Here is a 19,415-nt window from a genome sequence, read left to right as displayed (position 1 = left end):
GACCTAGGATCCAGGCGATCAGGGTTCGATTCCCGGTCAGGGCACATGCCCGGGTTGCGGGCTAAGCAGCGGGTCCATGACTCTCTCATCATCGATGTCTCTATCTCTCTCTCTCCCTCTCCTTTCCTCTCTCTGAAATCAATAAAGATATATTTTTTAAAAATAAAAAATAAAATAAAATAAAATGTAGGCATCCTGTGTCTCTTTTCCATCAAAGTAATTAGCTTCGTGGAGATCATCTCCCATTAGCTTGAGGGTAAGCAAAGCAAACCCAGGCCCTACCTCGTATTATATAGACACATTTATAGGTGCAGTATGAGTGTGAGATTGCCACTCTCGCCAATCCCCTTTACAGTAACCCCTTTCCTCTGCTTAAGACTCAAATGCTTCCGGTAGCGTTTATAACAGAGTCCCAGCATTGCTCATGAAGATCCTTCATGGTGCGGCTCCTGATCACTCCTCCAGCCACTACTTGCTCTTCTCTGTCTCTACCCAATTCACTCTGCACTCCAGACATGCTAACTGAACTTTTGTCTTATGCCTGCACAGACTTTCTTTGCTTGATACATGCTCTTTTCTCTGCCTAGAATGCTCTCCACCCCCCTCTCACACCTCTTTACCTGGCCACCTGGACTCATTCTTCAGGAGTCAACTACAACGGCACTTCCTCTGCCCTCTGGGACTGGATTAGGTGCCTCTCCTTTACGTCCAATAGCACCCTGCACCCCACCTCCACTGTATTGTACTGAAATTGCCATTCTCCTGTCCTAATCCCCTACAAGACTAAACATTGTACGAAGACAAGGAGCATGTCTCATTTTCTATCAAATACCCAACATTTGGCACAGTGCCTGGCATGGAATTGGCACTCGATAAACATCAGTTAATAATAAGTTGTTAGTTGGACCCAGGGGACTGGCTATTCCATCCATGGTTCAGGCAATCTCTGGTTCATAGCATGCCTTGTATGCTCAGCAGATTCTAGGGCTGGTGAAGACTTTTTAAGCATTTATTTAGAATAGAGTGAGGCCTGTGGAATGAACTGAGTCCTCAGGTTCCACCAGAGCCTGACTTTATACCCAACCTGGCTGCCTTGTCACCAATTACCTACTTGACATCTCTGCTTGAATGTCTAATCAGATCTCAAATGTACCATGTCCAAAACCAGACTTTTGATTTCCCTCCAAACTATGCTTCTCCCTACCTCGATAAATGCTAATTCCATGTTTTCCAGTTGCTTAAAAAAACAAGCACACAGGCAGGCAAACAAAAACTTGGAGTCGTCCTTAGCTCCTTTTTCTTATACTCTACATCCAATCCACCAGAAAACCCTGTTGGCTCTATCTATGAAATATATCCAGAATCCAGTTAGGTCGCTTCTTTCCCAGCACCACTTCCCTAGTTGGACCACGATCTCTGACCTGGACTTCCACAACAGATTCCTAACTGGTCTCCCTGCTTTGTCTTGGCCCCCGATACTCTATTCAACACCATGGCAGCCAGTGATCCTTTTAAAACCTAAGTCACATCATATCACTATTCTGCTCAAAATCTTCAGTCACTTCCCACCTTCCTCACTACAAGGCCCTACAGTCTTGCCCCCGGTCAACTCTCTGGCCCCACTGCCCACCACTCTTCCCTGGCTCACCCAGCACCCGCCACATTGACCCCCTTGCCAGTCCTTGGTCCAACTTCCAACTCAACCTTTCCAAACTCTTCCTTTGGACTGGAATGATATTCTTCCAGATATCCACATGATTAGCTCCATCGCTTGACTCAGGTCCCTGCTCGAAGGCATCCTTATAAGAAAGACATTCCCTCACTAACTCATCTAAAATAGCACCACCCTTGCCCCTACTTCATTTTTCTTCTTAGCACTTATTACCACTGACAACCTGTCTCCATCCACTCGACTATTAAGTTCAAGGATAGGAGAATCTATATTTTTGTTTACTGCTGTATCAATATTTTCTAGAACAGTAGTAGGCAGTCTAGCATATAGTAAGCATTCAAGAAATAATCACGAATCAAGGGCCTGGTGAAACTACCAAAAAGTTATCCCCGCCCTGGCTGGCATGGCTCAGTGGTTAGAGTATTTGCCTGTATACCAGAGGGTCATGGGTTCAATTCCCAGTCACGGGCACGTACCTGGGTTGCAGGTTCAATCCCTGGCCCATTAGGGTGCATGTGGGAGGCAACCAATCGCTGTGTCTCTTTCACATTGATCTCTCTCCCCCCCCCCTTTTTCCCTCCCTTCCATTCTCTCTAAAAATCAATGGGGGAGAAAAATCCTCTGATGAGGGTTAAAAAAAAAAAAGATACCAGCTGCCTAATTGTTTGCTGCTCTGCGTCTCACCCGCTTAGACTAGGGGCTCACATAACCTCCATGATACACAGTTCTAAACGCAGCTTCTGTACAACCTCAAAACAGGCTACGCGTTTCAAATGGAAAGGATGAGACTCGTAAGTTTGCATTTGTAGCATACTTTTCCTTTTGACTGAGAAAAATCACAATGTATCCTGGTGGACAAAAACGGGCCCAGCACCAACTTTAAGCACTTTCCCTCTAGAAGGCACGAGGTTCAGGAATTCTAAGAGAAAGTCGTTGGCAGATTTGCCTGGGGCAAATGGCATCTCTCACAGCTCTACTCAACCTGTAAGGCTTTCCTGGAGAAAGGCTTTGCATTTCATGGACGAGAAAGGACTGGTAGGTGGCAAGTCGGTTGTTCAAAGCTTAAGGGTATCCCTGGAGTCGCTTGCTTCGATCTGTACAGCCACAGTTTCAAGCAAACAAGCCCCCACGTGTGTGAAGATATCCAGAGATAACCCCAGTGCATAAACACCCAGGTCCGTGCCTACTTCCTCCCAGCTCTGAAACTCTGAATATGAACATATTCAAAGGAGGAAAACATGAGCTGGCTTTGGGAACATAGACCATAAAGCCCTATGACTCTGGGTATGAAAGAATGTGTAAGCCCAGGCAGGCTCTCTGTGCACAGCTGGTTTTCCCTTTTATCCATCTGTGATTTCTATGACACAGGAAATCCACTCTGGAACAACCCTGTCTGCTTTCTAGTGAGTGCATAAAAAATGGGGATTAAAAGTATGTTTATCTCACCGTTCAAGGCAGGGAGACAAAATCCAGAACAGTACCATTTTGACGATGGACCAACTCCAGCTTCACCCTACATTGTGCCCCAGGGGAGGGGCTAGTAACTGAGACCAGAGGAGTGGGAGGCCAGGGAACAAAATTCCTGCACAGGCTTAAGACTATCTAGACCTGACTCTCACTCTGAAGCATACCAGGCACAGAAAATACCACATGGGGAAAATACCGGCTCAGCTCAACTCAACCAATACGATGGGAGCTGCTCCCAGTCTTGCTGGGAGCCCTTCTCCATTAGGTTTCCACATCATAATCTCTGTAAATAATAGTCTTCTCATAGAAAGTCCTTAAAATGGGCTGTAGCAGCCAGCTTTTCCCACCCGTAAGGGAGAGAACACAGAGCTGTTTAAGAGAAAAGCATTGTTGAGTAATGTGGAACAGGGCAGGAATCCTTAGGCTGTGAAAGTGAAGAGAGGACTGGGTTGTACCCCCAGGCGGGGGTATGGGGAGCCTGAAGTTATTTCACCTCCCAGATAATGAATGTTATTAGAAAACAGGTTGGGGGTTATCGAGAGAGAGAGAGAGAGAGAGAGAGAGAGATAGCACCCAGCTGGTGGTGTTCAGTGGTTGAGCATCGACCCATGAACCAAGAGGCCACTGGTTCGATTCCTGCTCAGGGCACATGCCTGGGTTGCAGGCTCCATCCCCAGTAGGGGGCAATGCAGGAGGCAGCTGATTGAGTCTCATCGATGTTTCTCTCTCTCTGTTTCTCTCTAAAAGATCAATTAAAAAAAAAAAAGAGGGGGGGGAGCAATCAAGTGAAGGCAAAACAACCAGTAAGAAGCAAAGAATTGGTGGAAAAGTGTACATTGTGAATGCCCATCCATGACACCCCTATTTTAGTTTCTTGGGTTCCAATCAACACATAATTATTACTTCTCTGTGCTGTGTTTTTGGTCACTTGACTTTGCTCTTACAGCTTGCATTCTTGCTCTCCCTCCCATAGCAGTGATATCCCCTAGCCCTCCAGGGAAGGGGCTGCTGGCCTTTTCTGCAGTGAACTTAGCAGTTTCATTTTTGCCCAGCGGTTCAGCTTCATCCTCTATGTGTTCCATTTTGTTCGCTAGCCCACACAAGCATCCTGCCATTCCTCCTTATTCTCCTGCAGGGCCAAACTCCTGCCCGAGGCAGGGGTGCCTGCCACAATCCCGCCCCCCCAGATCATCAAGGGTGACCCACACCCTGGCTAACTCCTGTACGGGAGCTCCTGAGCAGAGGGAACGATCCTGTGGGGATACTGTTCTTGACAAATGAAGCAAAGGGCACAGGTCGATCTGCACCCACTGTACGTACCGTACCCAGGGCACCGCAGCACCATAAAGCCCTGGGAAACACGACGCCCACGGGGCCACACCAGTGATGTGCCAACTAACCATTGCCCAGGACTGGGGTTGATCAACTGAATGGCTTTTTGACACACAAAATGAAAAGATTTTTTTAAAGTCCACAAACCTGTAAACCAGTCGAACAAAACCCCAAATACAAAAGCCTGTTTCTAAAAGCATTTTAAATGCCGCCAATCGTTTTTGTTTTTGTTTGACAATTTCTGGCTCTTCTGAACCGAATAGCAGGTCCTGTTCCCTCTTTGTGCCAGATATCTTATTGTTTTTGCTGTCAGCATAGTTTCCTCCATCCATCACAGGCTGGCCTCCATCACTACCCAGCGGGACAATCAATAGTAGACCAGCGATTTTCAACCGGTGTGCCGCAAGAATTTTTAAAACACGCAATACCTGACTGTTCTGTCAGGGGCACTGACCTCTTTTCTCTTAGATGCTCAAATTAAAAAAAAAAATGACAACAGCCAGCACAGTAGCTGTCCACTGTGAAGGAATCAAAAGTACACCTATTTTTTGTCAGATCGGCAAAAAATATATTTTTTGGTGTGCCACAAAATTTTAGTAATTAGCTTATGTGTGCCATGAGATGAAAAAGGTGGAAAATCGCTGACATATACTATTGAATTCCCTCTTGCATTTCAGTTAAGTCTGATACTTTAGATTCTCCTTCAAATTTAATTTTTTTCAAGTTTAAATCATTTACTAACAAAAAGTTTCTCCTCTTTTCATAGACCTGCCTAAATTAATTTAGACGAGAAAAATGAGCCTTTACTTATTTTTGAAACAGAGCCAATCAAGCACTTGCCCACAAAACCCATACTTTTACCTTGTTAATATATCCAGTCACCATACAATTCTCTTAACTTACAATTCATTCACCTTTAGGCCACATACAGCCTTAATAATCCTTATAATACACTGAAGTAGAAATCACGTGAACTAATCAAATCCTGTTCAATTACCTTTTTGTATTCTCCACCTGAGACCACTCTGATTTTCCAGTACTTGTTTTAGACATAGCCAATCTCACAATCTTCTCACTTATAAACTACTGAATCACCAAAACCCAAACTTTCGCAACTGACAGTATAATTGACCGCCTATCAGATCACCTCTGAGAAGCTTTAATTGACTCCTGAGAGCAAGAGAAATGGCTAGCAACTGGGTTTTCAGTCAATTCAGCGCCCAAATGTGGGAGTGAGATCTGCCAGCTACAGGAACCAGATTTCTGTCTACTCCCCGACCATTCTAGGTTGCTATTCCTCTGCTATTCCTCTTCTTCCCTCCCAAGCCAAACTAATCACCCTGAAGAGAATCTTTAAAATTCACTGGCCAGGCCTAGCCGGGCTTGGCTCAGCGGTTGAGCATCGACCTAGGATCCAGGCGATCGGGGTTCGATTCCCGGTTAGGGCACATGCCCGGGTTGTGGGCTGCAGCCGATCAATGACTCTCTCATCATTGATGTTTCTGTCTCTCTCTCTCCCTCTCCTTCCCTCTATCTGCAATAAATAAAGATATATTAAATAATAATAATAAAATAAAATTCACTGGCCAGTAACCTGCCAGGTTTCTTCGACAGGTATACGAAGAGCCAAAAATGGCTGGAAAGTCATTGCTACCGTGCACTGGCCGGCCCGGTGGCCAACACGCTCACACCCACCACTTGATAAACGGAGGTTATCGTTGTCACTGTGATTTCTTCTGTGTGTTGGGAAAAGGTGCAGGAGGTGGGATGCTGCGGTCAGGCTGCTGGAGGGGATACAAAATGCTGAGGGGCCAACCTGTGAAACCTGGGTGACACAGCCAGGAGAAAAACGAATTCAATTCAAAAGAGCCTTTAAAATAATGGAAGTCTTTGTTGACATTCCCTTTAGAAGGACACCGAAGAGGAATTTCATCTCACCACACACAATAAAGCTCCCCCAAATCCTCTTTTTATGTTTCTGCCCCCAAAATCTTATTTCCCACCAGCAGCTGTTTTTCCCCTTTCTCCTACCCCTCTCTTCCACTGTCTTTTACCTGGTTCTCCCTGCTCCTGACTATGTCTCTTAACTTTGTCAAAGACCTGGCAGCTGACTGAGCCAGCCATGAACCTTCCTCCTGGAAGTCGGAGTAGCAAAGGATTGGCACTGTATACATTACATTTTTTTTTCTTCTTCTCATGGCAACAGTATCAAACCAGTTCCAGTCTCCCTGGTGATTTCCCAAGGAACACACACAGGGCCTCTACAACTTTATCTCTAGATTCTTAGATAGCTGACAAAGGAGGTGAAGGATCGTATCCCCCCTCCCCCGCTCTCCTTGGACCACTGACCACCTTTTGTTTGATGACCTACCTAGCTGTCCATCACCAGAATTGTTCAGGAGAAAGAATGATCTGTCAGGGATGCTCTCTGTCTCTAAAACTCTGTGACTCCAAATACCCCTGCTCCTTGCAGTTCAACGTCCTGCCCTTCTAATTGCTTCTGTAAAACTGACCATTCACTTTTCCATTCTTCAGCTTTAACCAACGATGAGAACTGTTATCGGCCCCTCTTTCTTTACCATTTCGCTAAAAACCTACTAATAATCTCATCTGAAAAACCTCACTTAGCCTCTTCATGATTCAGATTGTCACAATATCCCAAGGTGAAATGTTATCTATCCAACTTCTAGTTTGGGTTTGTTGAATTGTGGCCTGTGTGTCATACAATATCGAGGAAGAATTACATTTTCTTCTGTCTACCCAGATCCGTGAGACTCACACTTGGTATGACTCATGGGAACTAGAACACTTAAGAAGTGATAGTTGTGGCCAGCACCCAACTTCCATTATTTTCTGAGGGATAAATAAATAACATGGTGCCAAACTTATTAGTCAGGCCTCTCTTTGAAGACAAGTGACAGGAACTCAATTCATGCTGGCTTAAGCAAAAAAATAAATTTGTTGGCTCACTTAACTGGGAAATCGAGGAGTTTGTCCTGGCCACAGACACAGCCAGACCCCAGGTTTAAACAAAGATGTCAGCATTTGTGCTCCAAATCTGTCATTTCTGTTTGCTCCTTCTTATTGGTCCCATTCTTTCCTACTTCAGAAGAGCGCCCCACAATCCCCCAAAATGAGCTTGCTTCATATACTTGGAAAGACTATTGCTGGCAGCTACCAACTAGGAAGGATATCCCAATTTAGCAACACCAGCAGAAAACAAACTTTTCTCTCTTGTATTCATATATTAGTTCCAGGAAAAGACTCTAATTGAATTTTTTTAGTTAAAATGCCCACCCTTTCGGATCACTGCTGTCAGAGGGATGGGATTCTATGGTTCTGAACCTACATTAAACCACAGGGAATGGAGGACTGGTGTCCCAGAGGAATGAATGGACAGAGAAAATTACATGTCTACTATACTGTGGGCACTTGTGATCCTGTGCCCTTTGACTAGCTTTGTGACTTCTGACAAGCCACTGTGTCTTTTTGAGACTCAATTCCCCATGTATAAAATGGTTACATGGTAGTTACTAGTACAATATTAAATTATGTTACAATATCTCTTTAGATACCAGATGATTTTTCAGATAACGAAAAATTGCCTTAGTTGAAGAAGGCATTGCAACAGTACCCACGCCCTCTATTTTTATGCTGATACACTTATGAAACTTTACATTTTAGGAAGAGCTTTGCCATCTACCATACAAGTTAGAAAATGAAACTCAAAAAGCTGGAATGCCTCTTGACTAAAATTATTTGTGTAACTGTAGCCACACGCAGGCACACAAAATATATGACGATACTGTAATGAATCACTTCCTGGATTAAGAAAAGTGGCAGAGCCCCACTGAAGGACATCAGGCACACAGACAACCACCTCACAAGGCAGGGATCCCTGTGAGCACGTACGCAGAGCCCTCTCCTCCGGGGAGCCCACTCTCGGATTAAGGAATTTCAAGGCCGAAAGGATTGCGTTCATGCACACCCTGCACCAACTAGTGTGTGCGCGCGCGCGCGCGGGGGGCGCTGAACAGGCTAGGAAATTTGTAACACACACACACACACACACACATACATGAAAAAAGCCCACAAAAACAACTATCCAGGGCGTCTTTAGCTGGATCCTTCCAGGAACGCAGCGGCCTTGGCACCTCCGCTGCAGTCCCCTCCTTCACCCCTCCTCCGCTCCACTCCTGCTCCAGCAGCTCCGGAATCCAGTCCGCGTTTTCCCTCTCTCCCTCCCGCCCTCCGGGTTAAAGCTCCCCCTCCAGGAGTAAACAAGCAACCAGAACAGGCAGCTTGAAGGGCCCGCCCCTTCGCCCCGTTTCCTGCGCCAGCCCCAGCAACAGGCCCCGCCCCTCACGACAGGCCCCGCCCAGCGCCGCCCGGGCCACCCGCCTGAGCCCTCGAGGCATCCGCCTGCTCGGACCGTGCCCGGGCCCGGAGCCCACTCCCCAGCCCGCCCCCGGAGTCTTCTCCCTCGGGACACCGCTCCCCACCCGCCCGCGCGCCCCAAGTCCGCGCCGAGGGAGGGTTCGTGGAGCACACGTGACTAGTGTTGTGGGCGGAGCCTGCGCGGGCCCGGCCGGCGGGAGGGCGGGCCCGGACCTAGCCTCCCGGGCCCCTGGGAGCGCGCCCGGGCCGCGGCCTGCGCGCCCGGCCCCGCCTTCTGCCCGCTGGGGCCCGGCTCTGGCCCCGCGCCCGGCGAGCGCCGCGCTAGGCCTCCGGATGAGCTCGTCGCCGTTGCCGCGGCTCCTCCTCGCGCAGCCTCCGCGCACAGCGGGGCCGCGGGGCCCGCCCGCAGCTGCTCTCCAAGTCCCGCTCGGCGGAGCCTCTTAAGTTTCCTGCCCGGCTCCCCGGCCCTGCACAGCCCCGAGCCCCCGCCGCGGGAACACACCCCTTCCTGCCTCACCCGCGGACGTGTCCTCGGCGCACACAGACCCGTATTGTGCGGTCTGCCCGCGCCGCTGCCGGCCCCTCGTCACGGGAATGCCGGCGGTTCCCCGGGGCTCACCGAGCCCAGCCCCCTTCACCTCTCTCTTACTCTAAAGGGGGTTCAGGAAGGTGAAAAGATTTCCTAGCTCGGGGCCAAGAGCGGAACTCGGACCTCCCGTTGCCAGGGCCTTCTCTCCACAGGCCCTTTCCTGCAATTCGGGGTCAGACGGGCTACCCCGAAACCCGAGCCCCAGCCTCGGTTATGCAGCTGGCGCCTTTCGGGGCCTCCCCCGGGGAGAACCCTTTGCGGAGTCCGGCAGAGGGGCAGCTGGCGCTCAGGCCGCGGGAGGGGCCGGCCGGGCCGGGCCGGGGGGCAGCCCTGCCCGCGCCGACCGGCGCTCGTGGGCGAGTGATTAGCTTCTCTCTGCCTCCAGCTCCTTATTTGTAAATCGAGGATGACGATAGTAACTGTCTCCTAGAGACGTTGCGAGGATTAAACGAGTCAGTCTAGGGCGTGCTCAGGACAGCGCTGGACGTGTCAATAAAGCCATCAAAGAAGTCGCCCTGGGCTCAGCCGCTGCGCCGCGTTTCTCAGTGTTCGTTCCTCCTTCCTGACGCCTCCCGCTCTCTGTTGCGGCCGGATGGATCTACCAGGCCAGGCCCGGCTTTGGAGGACTGACTTCAGGTGCCAGCAGATAGTAAATGGGCCGGCAGAGGGCAGGGTAGGGGCTGACAGGGGCACCCCCAAGCGGAGAGCAAGTACAGCTGAGTCTAAGCCAAGGGGAACAGGATGTGGCACCGAGAGAACAGAGGCGGGGAGCCTCCGAGTGCTGCCCTTGTGAGGTGTGCAGTGGTGGGGTGCAGAGGATGAAGTCAGCCGCCCCCCCCCCCGGGATGCAGAGGATGAAGTCAGCCCCCCCCCCCCCGGGGGGGCCAAACAGTGGAGTGGCAAAGGCATCCACCAGACAGAATGCCAGACATAATCCACCAGCTCCTGATCTTGTAGCTCCTGACCCCACTCAATAAATCCCACAAGTGATTATGTGCATCTGGTCTTCCCTTGTAGGTTCCTTGAGAGTAAGCCCTGTGTTTTTGTTTACCTTTATTTATCCTTTAGCACCTAGCTCAGTGCTTCGGGACTAAGTAAATCAACAGATGTTTGAATGTTCTTCCAATGAAATTATGTATGCATATCACTGAGCTGGGACTTGTGAAGAGGGCCCTAATTTTTTTTTTTTTTTAAATATATCTTTATTGATTTCAGAGAGAGAGAGGAAAGGAGAGGGAGAGAGAGAGACAGAAACATCAATGATGAGAGGCATTGATAGAGCCTGCAACCCGGACATGTGCCCTGACCGGGAATCGAACCCCGATCGCCTGGATCCCAGGTCCATGCTCAACCACTGAGCCACACCCAGCCGGGTGAGGGCCTTAATTTTAAGAAAAGGAACCTTAGAGTTTCCACACCCACCCCCCTCACTTCTGAATTAAAGGAAGCTATTTGCCTAGTGTTATACAGAAAGTTAGAAACAGAAGCCAAGTCCCTGCCTTCAGTCTGATGTTATTTTCATGACACCGCACTGAACTTACAGTGCAATTGAAAGGAAAAACAAACTCCCAAAGAGCTATAAAACAAAAGAAGGCAGTGTGTGGTTAAGACCCGAATGCATGACACAAATGGGACTAGTGCTAGGAGTTGAGAAGATGGGAATCCCCCCCGGGGCCTGGGATCATTCAGAACATGCTCACTGCCAAGAGAGGACTTGAACTGGTCCTGAAGGATGGGGAGGACTCGGGACTGTGGAAAGGAGAAAGAATTCCTGGCAGGGGAAGTGGCTTTCTGCTGAGGCTGTGGTGGATGTTAAAGGGTCAGTGAGGAAACCAGTCCAGCAGGAAGAGGGGTTTGGTTGGATCATAGTGGGAGAAAATGTTAGACGGTTAACTTAAGGTCAGATTTGGGGAAATTTCAAATACCAGGATAAGGAGTTTTGAATTTAGTCTGTGGACAATGGGGAACCCCTGAAAATAGACACTGAGCTAGTCACTGAACCAAGACAAGATACCAGGCAAGTATCTGCCAACTTGGTCTGATTTGCATCTCTTTTAGACAGTTGCTTGCCATATATGTGCATTTACTTACCCGCACATGAAGGAAACCTCTACCAATCAGTTTGTCTATATTTATTTTGTCTCCAAATACCCATAATATCTGAGTGGGAGCAGAGGAAAGAAAGAGAGATCAGCAGAGCCTGTGTGCCTGCTGTAGACCCAGCACTTTCATCTGTGATATCTCATTTAATCCTGTCTTGTGGAGTGTGGGCATTGTTGCTCCAGTAACATTCAGAGATGGTAAGTAACTTTCCTAGATCACAGGGCTAAGAAGTGGTGGAGCTAGAATTCAAACTGAGCTTTGCCACCAAAGCCCTATCCTCCAGTCACCTGTCACAACCCTAACGAGAAGATACAGGCATTGTGTTCCCACTCAGGTTCCTTCTTAGGGGCGGACCCATGACCCAGCGAGGCTCGGGTTTCTAGGAGTGCTTTCACATCCCTGGTTTTCTGTTCCTGTTGTTAGGAAAGGAAATTCCCATTTTGTGTCCTTAGAGGCAGACAAAGCTGGGCTCAAATTCCATTTCCACTGCTGATGAGGATTTGGTTCACTGAGGACGTGGCCAATGAGGATTTGCCCCGAAGCTAACGAACCTTAGGCTTCAGAACCCCTCACGTGCATAGGCCCCTGGCAAGCCTCTACCCAGTTTTGAATCTCTAATTGTGCATTATTATTCTTAAAGTGGGCTCCGACAATTGTGTAAGCTTCAGGCCCCCATACGACCTGGATCTGCTCAGATTGGATAACCTCCATCAAGTTATTTTCTGAGGTTTAGTTTCCTTGTCTAAATAAAAATCATTCTTAACTCTGGCCTGCCAGCAATCTCCAGTTGACAAACAGTACTAGAGATGCTGAATTAACTCAAAGAACCTGATCACCCCTAACCTTATGCCTAAGACAAAGGTTCACAGAAACCCTAGGCCTAATGAGCCCGCTTATCAAGTAGTTAGATCCAAACAATTTAATTAGTATTTATGTCCTAACAATATAATGGTTGTTAGCAAAAATAGTATACACATAAATTGAAAAAGACTGGTATTTTTGTTTTATTCTTAACTACAATCACTTTCTAATGAAATTGGTGCACATGTGGGGCACGGTACAGCTTCTCAAACCTTGGAATCAGCTTGCACACAACCACCCTCATTTCCTTTCCCCATCAAGTTTCTTTTAACACAGCATCCACCAAAAACCCAACTTCTTAAAGGTAGGATATCATCAAAAGGAATGTGATGTGTTCTAATGCTGAAATTGTGGATGTCCTCTAATTAATAGCACATGCAGTGTGTGACAGATGTCAAGTATCGCTGTGTTTCCTTCGAATTTTTAAAATATCCTGAAGGGCCCCTGTGGACTTTCTGCAGCACCCCTGGGTGCCTCAGCACACAGTTTGGGAACCCATGGGGTTAAGGAACCTGTCAGAGACTATTCAGGAAGCAACCAGAGGGCAGCAGAGTTCTCCCCAGTAGAATGGAAAAGGGGAAACCACTTGTACCCTATTTCACAGTTGTATTGCTCAGGTCTCTGCAGGAAATCTTCCCGGTACCTCTCCATTCTCTGTTGTGGATGTTTACAGAACATGAACAAAGCAAGGAATAATGGTGGGTGATTGGGAGGCTTGGGCTCCAGTTCCAGATTTGCCACTGGAGAGGTACAACACCGTGGCCATAATCTCCTCTTCCCAAAGTCTCTTCCAGCTTTAAGTAACTATGAATCCAACCTCGAGTTTCCTCCTAAGAAACCAGTTTTTAATGCACTTGATTTTAAGTCTGCCTCGTAAGAGTGGGGAGGAAGAAAATGTTTCGTCTGTTATATACATTCTGCACTCTAGGAAGCTGGGGAATATGCCATCTTTAAATAAAAATCCTTTCACATTAGGCAAATTTCTGAAAAGAGGGAAGAAATAACAAAAAGCTCTATACAAGGAGGTTCTAGGGTGATGGAAATGTTGTTTCTTGATTTGAATGCAAGTAACTGGGTATGTTCAGTTTGGGGAAATTCATCAAACTGTATGCTTTTGATATCTGCATCTCTCTCTATACACATAATACTTTTTTAAAGGGAGGAAAGCAAATTGCAGAATCAAAACCACATATAAATTACATAAAAATATAACACAAACAATACTATGTATAAAACCCGATGAATTGTAAAGCTGTGAGTATGGTGTGTGTTTGTGGTAATGTTTTAAAATAAATTTTAAGCCCTTGCTGGTTTGGCTCAGTGGTTAGAGCGTCAGTCCGAAGACTGAAGGGTCCCATGTTCAATTCCAGCCAAGGACACCTATCTCAGTGCAGGCTGTCGGCAACCAATTGATGTGTCTTTCTCACATCGATCTCTCTCTCTCCCCTCCCTTCTGCTCTCTATAAAGCAATGGAAAAAATATACTTGGGTGAAGATTAAAAAATAAAAACATAAAATAAATTTTAAATCATTTGAAAAACAAAATAAAAGAAAGCTCTTGCCAGCTCTAAGGAAGCTTTAAGACTTGGGCCAGGAAGAGGGAAGCTCGTTTCTTCTGCGGGATATAGTAGGAGTTTTGAACGGTTCTCCTTTGTACCTGCTCTTCTCCCTGTCATATTATCAAGAGTCAGATGTTAGCCAGAGCCGACCCAGAAAAAAAGTTTATCAGGATATTTTTCAGAGTGAATGGAGGCAAAATCCTCATTGCCCAAGAATTCAGGATTGGCTAAGCAACCACCCTGAGCAGCAAAGAGACAGAGGCTGCTGCTCAGTCTCAGGCATTGGTGGGTTCCCTGCTCTTACTGGATGCAAGCTCAGGAGGGCCTGGAGCCCGGGAAACAGCCAGTGATCAGGTGCTGCAGGAAAAAGCACTGGACACCTGCACCCTAGCCTTGGCCACTCAACCAGCAGAGTGACCGGGGTACCTCCCTTGTAAAACAATAACTAGACAATGGATAAGTTCTTTACAGCTTGAAAATGCCATCATTTTGTGACTTAGTGATACTGAGAGGATGGGTAATAGTCTTAAGGAAACACGAAAGAAAAAATAAACAACAAGCCAACTCTGAGAATAATAAAGTGATCGTCAAAAACATCACCAGGTCTGGGGCCCAGATGGGAGACGCAAGATAAACACATGAACGAACATACAGTAATCCCCCTTATCTGCTGTTTTGCTTTCTGTGGTTTCAGTTACCCATAGCTGACCACGTCTGTAAATATTACATGGAAAATTTCAGAAATAATTCATAAATTTTAAATTGCACACTGTTCTGAGTTGCATAATAAAATCTTGTGCCGTCCTGGGCCATCCCGCCTGGGACATGAATCATCCCTTTGTGTCATCCACCCTGTACATACTAACCTCCCCATAGTAACTTGGTAGCTGTCCCGGTTATCAGATTGACTGTCGAAGCATCGAAAAGCTCGTGTTTAAGTAATCCTTATCTTATTTAGTAATAGCCCCAAAGCCATTCATAATCGTTTTACTTTATTAGTCATTGCTGTTAATCTCTTACTATGCCTAATTTATAAGTTAAACTTTAGGTATGTATGGGGGGGAACATAGTCTATGTAATGTTTGGTGCCATCCGTGGTTTCAGGCACCCACTGGATGTCTTGGAACATACACCCCGCAGGTGAGGGGGGAGTACTGTAACTGACTTCAAAGGTGAGGGCAAAACAGGAGATTCCAGGTGCTGCAGCGGGAGCGAGGTGAATTCACAGGCGTAGGGGCGAAGGCCAGATCACGGATAGAAGGTGGTGAAACCAGGAGATAACAAACGCGCAGCCAAACAGAAGTAAGCAAAGGAAAAGTAGTTGCTCCTGCTGTGTGTTTTGATCCCATCAGGGCTGTGCTATGATTGTCTTGACACAGTACACAAGAGTTTAAAATACAAGAAAAAGTGTCCAGAATGGTCTAGGCACTGCTGATAACTTGGAGCAATGGAACTGCAAACATCGAGGATCATTTCATTGGGTATTTGTGCACACTCAACTTGTGGACTGTTGCCGGTTTTGCACTGTAATCTTCATCTTCTATGCATCTCCATAAAAAGTCTAGTGGCACTTTAGGATACATTTTCTACGTTCAAAACTTAGTCTGGCTTCACCCATTATTTCAAATCAGTTAAACCTGAAAAGGAGTGAAAATTAAGTGAGTTATCAGCTGTTAAGAGTGTGTATACATTTTAGGGGGACACTATATATATCCCAGGAAATGGGAAATGTTTATAAGACATTAAGCACAAAAAAACATGATACTGGATGATATGCACAGAATTGTCACTCATGTAAAGAAAAATATACATAGCAACAGAACTATTGCAGTTGCGAAGTGTTTGCCTGTGGGTAGTGGAATTATGGGTGCTTTTTTTGTCTAAATATTTACACTTTTCTGGAACTGCCAGTAAGCACCACCACTTTGATTACATGGTGGCAGGCGGAGGTTGAAACCCACCTCCCGCGTCCTCAGTTTCCTTCTCAAAGCTCTGAGTCCAGTTAATTTCCTCCAGGCGCCCCTCCTAAAAGTTTCGAAGGCTGCACAGGGCCTTCGGGCACGTAGCCGAGCGCGCAGCTGCCGGCGGGCCCGTCGCAGAGGCCCCGGCGCGCCGGGCGGGGAGGGCGGCGTCTGGCTCGGACCGGGTTCCGCGCCTTCCTCCCCCACCGCGCGGGCCGGGGCAGTTCCCACTCGCCCGACCCGCGCCGCTGGGCCCGGGACGCCCCCTGCAGCGCGCGGGGAACTGGAACGGCCGCGCTCGGGCTCCCCGGGCCCCTCCTCGCGCGCCTCCCGCCCCGCCCCCCCTCCCCGGGCCCCGCACCTAAGGCCCGGCCGCGGCCCCGGGCAGCGCGAGGCCCCGCCCCGCCGGCTCGGCCTCGGGGCGCGCGGGCCCGGGAGGGCGGCGCGGACGTGCGCGGGCCCACGGCGGCCCCTGGCTCGGCCTGCTGGCGGGAGTCGCGGAGGCCCTCTCTCCCCGGCCGCCTGCCCCGGGGAGGGGACGGAACCGAGAAGTCGGGCCCGGGATCCCGCCCCGCGGTCGGTTCGGCCCCTTTGTCCCACAGTCGTGCGGGCCCGGGGGCCCCGACCCGCGCGGCCGCTCCGTGCGCGCGCCCCGCCGCCCGCGCGCGCCCCGCCGCCGGTCCGGGGGCTCCCCGGAAGGCCTTGGGGTCGTGGAGACACGCTCAGTTCCAGGCACCAGACCAGGGTTTCTGTTGGCGCTCGCTCGGCCTCGGCCTGCACCCCACCTTCTTTGCCTCGGCTGGCTTCCTGCCTCGACTCTCCTCCAGTCCGAGGCTACATCTGACTCACCGGAGGCCTTGAACCCGGCCGCCCCTTCGGTAATCTCCGCGGGTTTCGGTAATCTCCTCCCACCGCGCTCAGCCGGCTGCCAACACACATGCCCGAGGCTACGTTACATTTTAACTCTACTTTGCCTGCAGGACAGGACACCGGCCTCTTACTGTCACCAACAGATAGTCCCAAAGGAAAGACTAGTTTACACTCGCTGCGCAGCTCAGGACCAGCTACGCAGTGGGCAGGGTCCAGGGCAAAGTGACGGGACCTGTGCTCGAACAGTAAGAATCTCACAGCACGAGGCCCTTCTAAGCTGGGGCCCCGTGTGCCTGCGTGGGCGGCACACACAGGAAGCCCTCCCTGCCAGCACCCTTTCTGTCCTCAAGCCCGTGACCGAACCCCAGTGCTTGTTGAATGCCTGAAAGAACAAACAAACTCTCTCTTCATTGTGGCTAGTTACTAGAACCAGGGACTTCTTCTTGGTCAGCCATCTCCTTTAACTTCTTTGCAGCTCTGACATGGCTGACTACTCTTTTCCTTATAAAATCCCCCTTTCCTTTGGTTTCATCGCACCGTTGGATTTCCCTTACTCTCTGATGCATTTATTTAAGTTCTTGGGCCTCCCTTTCTCTCTCTGCTCCCCGTCTCTGTGTCTTCCCAAAGGTTAGATCCTCAGTTCCTCATTTTCTTTCTAATTTTCTTGGAGAAATTGTCCTCCTGATTAGTCACCACCTTTGTGCATGTTACACCCCAGCCTTTATCTCCAGCCCAGATTTTCCTCCCAAATCCTAGTTTTGCTTTTCTAACTCTTAGGTGTCTTGGCAACTCAAATGTACCGAGTCAAAATGGAATGTCTGGCCCAGCCTGGGTGGCTCAGTGGTTGAGGGTCCATCCATGAACTAGGAGGTGGTGGTTCGACTCTGGTCAGGGCCCATGCCCAGGATGCGGGCTCAGTCCCCAGCAGGAGGCGTGCAGGAGGCAGCTGATCAAAGATTCTTTCTCATTGTTGATGTTTTTCTCTCCCTCTCCCTCCCTCTCTCTGAAATCAATAAAAACTTTTTTTTTTTTAAATCAATGATTTAAAAAAAAATTGAATGTCTGCCTACTTGTCCTTTCCTTCTTTCTTGCCTTCCTGCCTTTCTTCCTTCCTTCATTGTGGGAACTAAGCAAAAAGTAAACCAAACCTGGGTCCCTTCTAGGCGCAGGACTCAGTACAGCTACACAGGTGATATTGTCGTGAAGCCAGCCTTGCCAACACTCTTTCAATGTACTCACAAAATATTTTAATAATTAGGTGGGGGAGGGGGGGGCAGGTAACTACCATGGAGAAAACTGGCAGATACTATTTTAATCAAATCATGGAAGTTAACACCCAAGTAATGAGATAAATTGACATGTATGCCATCTGATGGACGACACAATGAGAACATACTCACTTCTGTGATATTCCAGTTAAAGGTGCATAACCTGGGTCTAATCATGAGGAGGCATTGGACAAATCCAAATTGAGGAACAGCCTACAAAATAGCCTGGAGTATTAAAAAAAAAAAAAAAAAGCCAAGGCCATGAAAGGACAGGGAAATTGAGGAATGTCTCTGGATTGAAGAAGATTTGAAAGACATGACGATCCAGTACAGTGTGTGATCCCCTGTTGGATCCTTTCCCTATAAAGGATGTTATTGAGATGGTAGGGGTAGGATGAATAAGTCTCTGGGCAAAGGGAATGTGGTAGTTATTTTGTGCTGCTTTCAGTATAACTTTTCTATACTTTTGAAATTATTTCCCCCAAAAAGTTACCCTTCCCACCCTCTCCCCTTCAAATTAGCTTTTCCTCTAGGCTTGTGTTAGTAACAGCAACATCCTCATAGTTACCCAAGTTCAAAACTTTGGGATCATCTTTGATTCCTCTCTCCTCTCTCCTATCCCTTACCCCACCACTCTACTACTCACGAAGTCCTGTCAATTATTATTTTAAAAAATATCTCTCACATAGCCACCTTTTAAATTAAACGTCCACCTTGTATGTTTTTGTTTTGTTTTTTATGACAATTGCTACCTCACATAATCGTTTTAAGGAGTGTCTGTGAAAAGAATTTGTATAACATAAAATCCCCCTAAACCTATAAAGTCCTATATTACTCCATCGGAAGTCTGGATTACTGCTGTTGATTGCTGTCACCTACTAATTGGTCTTCCTGTCTTTTGGTTGCTGCCTTCAGCAACCCATCCTGTATACAGTTACCAGAGTAATCTGCCTAAGAGCACACATTTATCCCTTCGGGCCTGGCTTCCCAGCTTCCCACGGTCCACAGCAGAGCTTAATCCGTATTCCCTGGGAACTCTGATGTTCGGCGAGCTAAACCAAGGTGGTCTGTCCTCATATCAAATAGCCATCACCTTTTCCCAATTCATAGAAAAAAGAAAAATTAATGGGTAGAATTTCCTCAGCTTGTAAGGTTTCCCCCATACCATACTTGTTTTTCCACCGTAGTAAGGATCCAGACTTTTATCTGCTAACATTAGCAGATGACAAACTGAACAAACAAGCAGCAAACACATAACAACGACGGCTTGGCGACAGCAGATCACATTCACGTCAACAGCTTGGTTTTCTCACAGGCGCATGTGCTGGTAGTTGT

General features: G+C 48.1%; 2 long non-coding RNA genes across 2 annotated transcripts; one reads left to right on the top strand and one right to left on the bottom strand.

Annotated features, from left to right (window-relative positions):
- Nucleotides 1-14,956: 14,956 nt before the first annotated feature.
- Nucleotides 14,957-17,019, bottom strand: LOC308556509. The gene is made up of 2 exons (XR_013998713.1): nt 16,728-17,019; nt 14,957-15,618 (listed from the first exon to the last, which is right to left on the bottom strand). It is a non-coding gene; the product is annotated as an uncharacterized lncRNA (long non-coding RNA).
- On the top strand, nt 16,346-17,956 carry LOC308556508. The gene is made up of 3 exons (XR_013998712.1): nt 16,346-16,820; nt 16,923-17,057; nt 17,590-17,956. It is a non-coding gene; the product is annotated as an uncharacterized lncRNA (long non-coding RNA).
- The last annotated feature ends 1,459 nt before the right edge of the window (nt 17,957-19,415 follow it).

Source organism: Miniopterus schreibersii, assembly GCF_964146895.1.
Source record: "Miniopterus schreibersii genome assembly, chromosome: 4".
Classification (NCBI taxonomy): domain Eukaryota; kingdom Metazoa; phylum Chordata; class Mammalia; order Chiroptera; family Miniopteridae; genus Miniopterus; species Miniopterus schreibersii.
The sequence above is the reverse complement of the archived record's forward strand: the minus strand, read 5'-3'. Positions and strand labels throughout refer to the sequence as shown.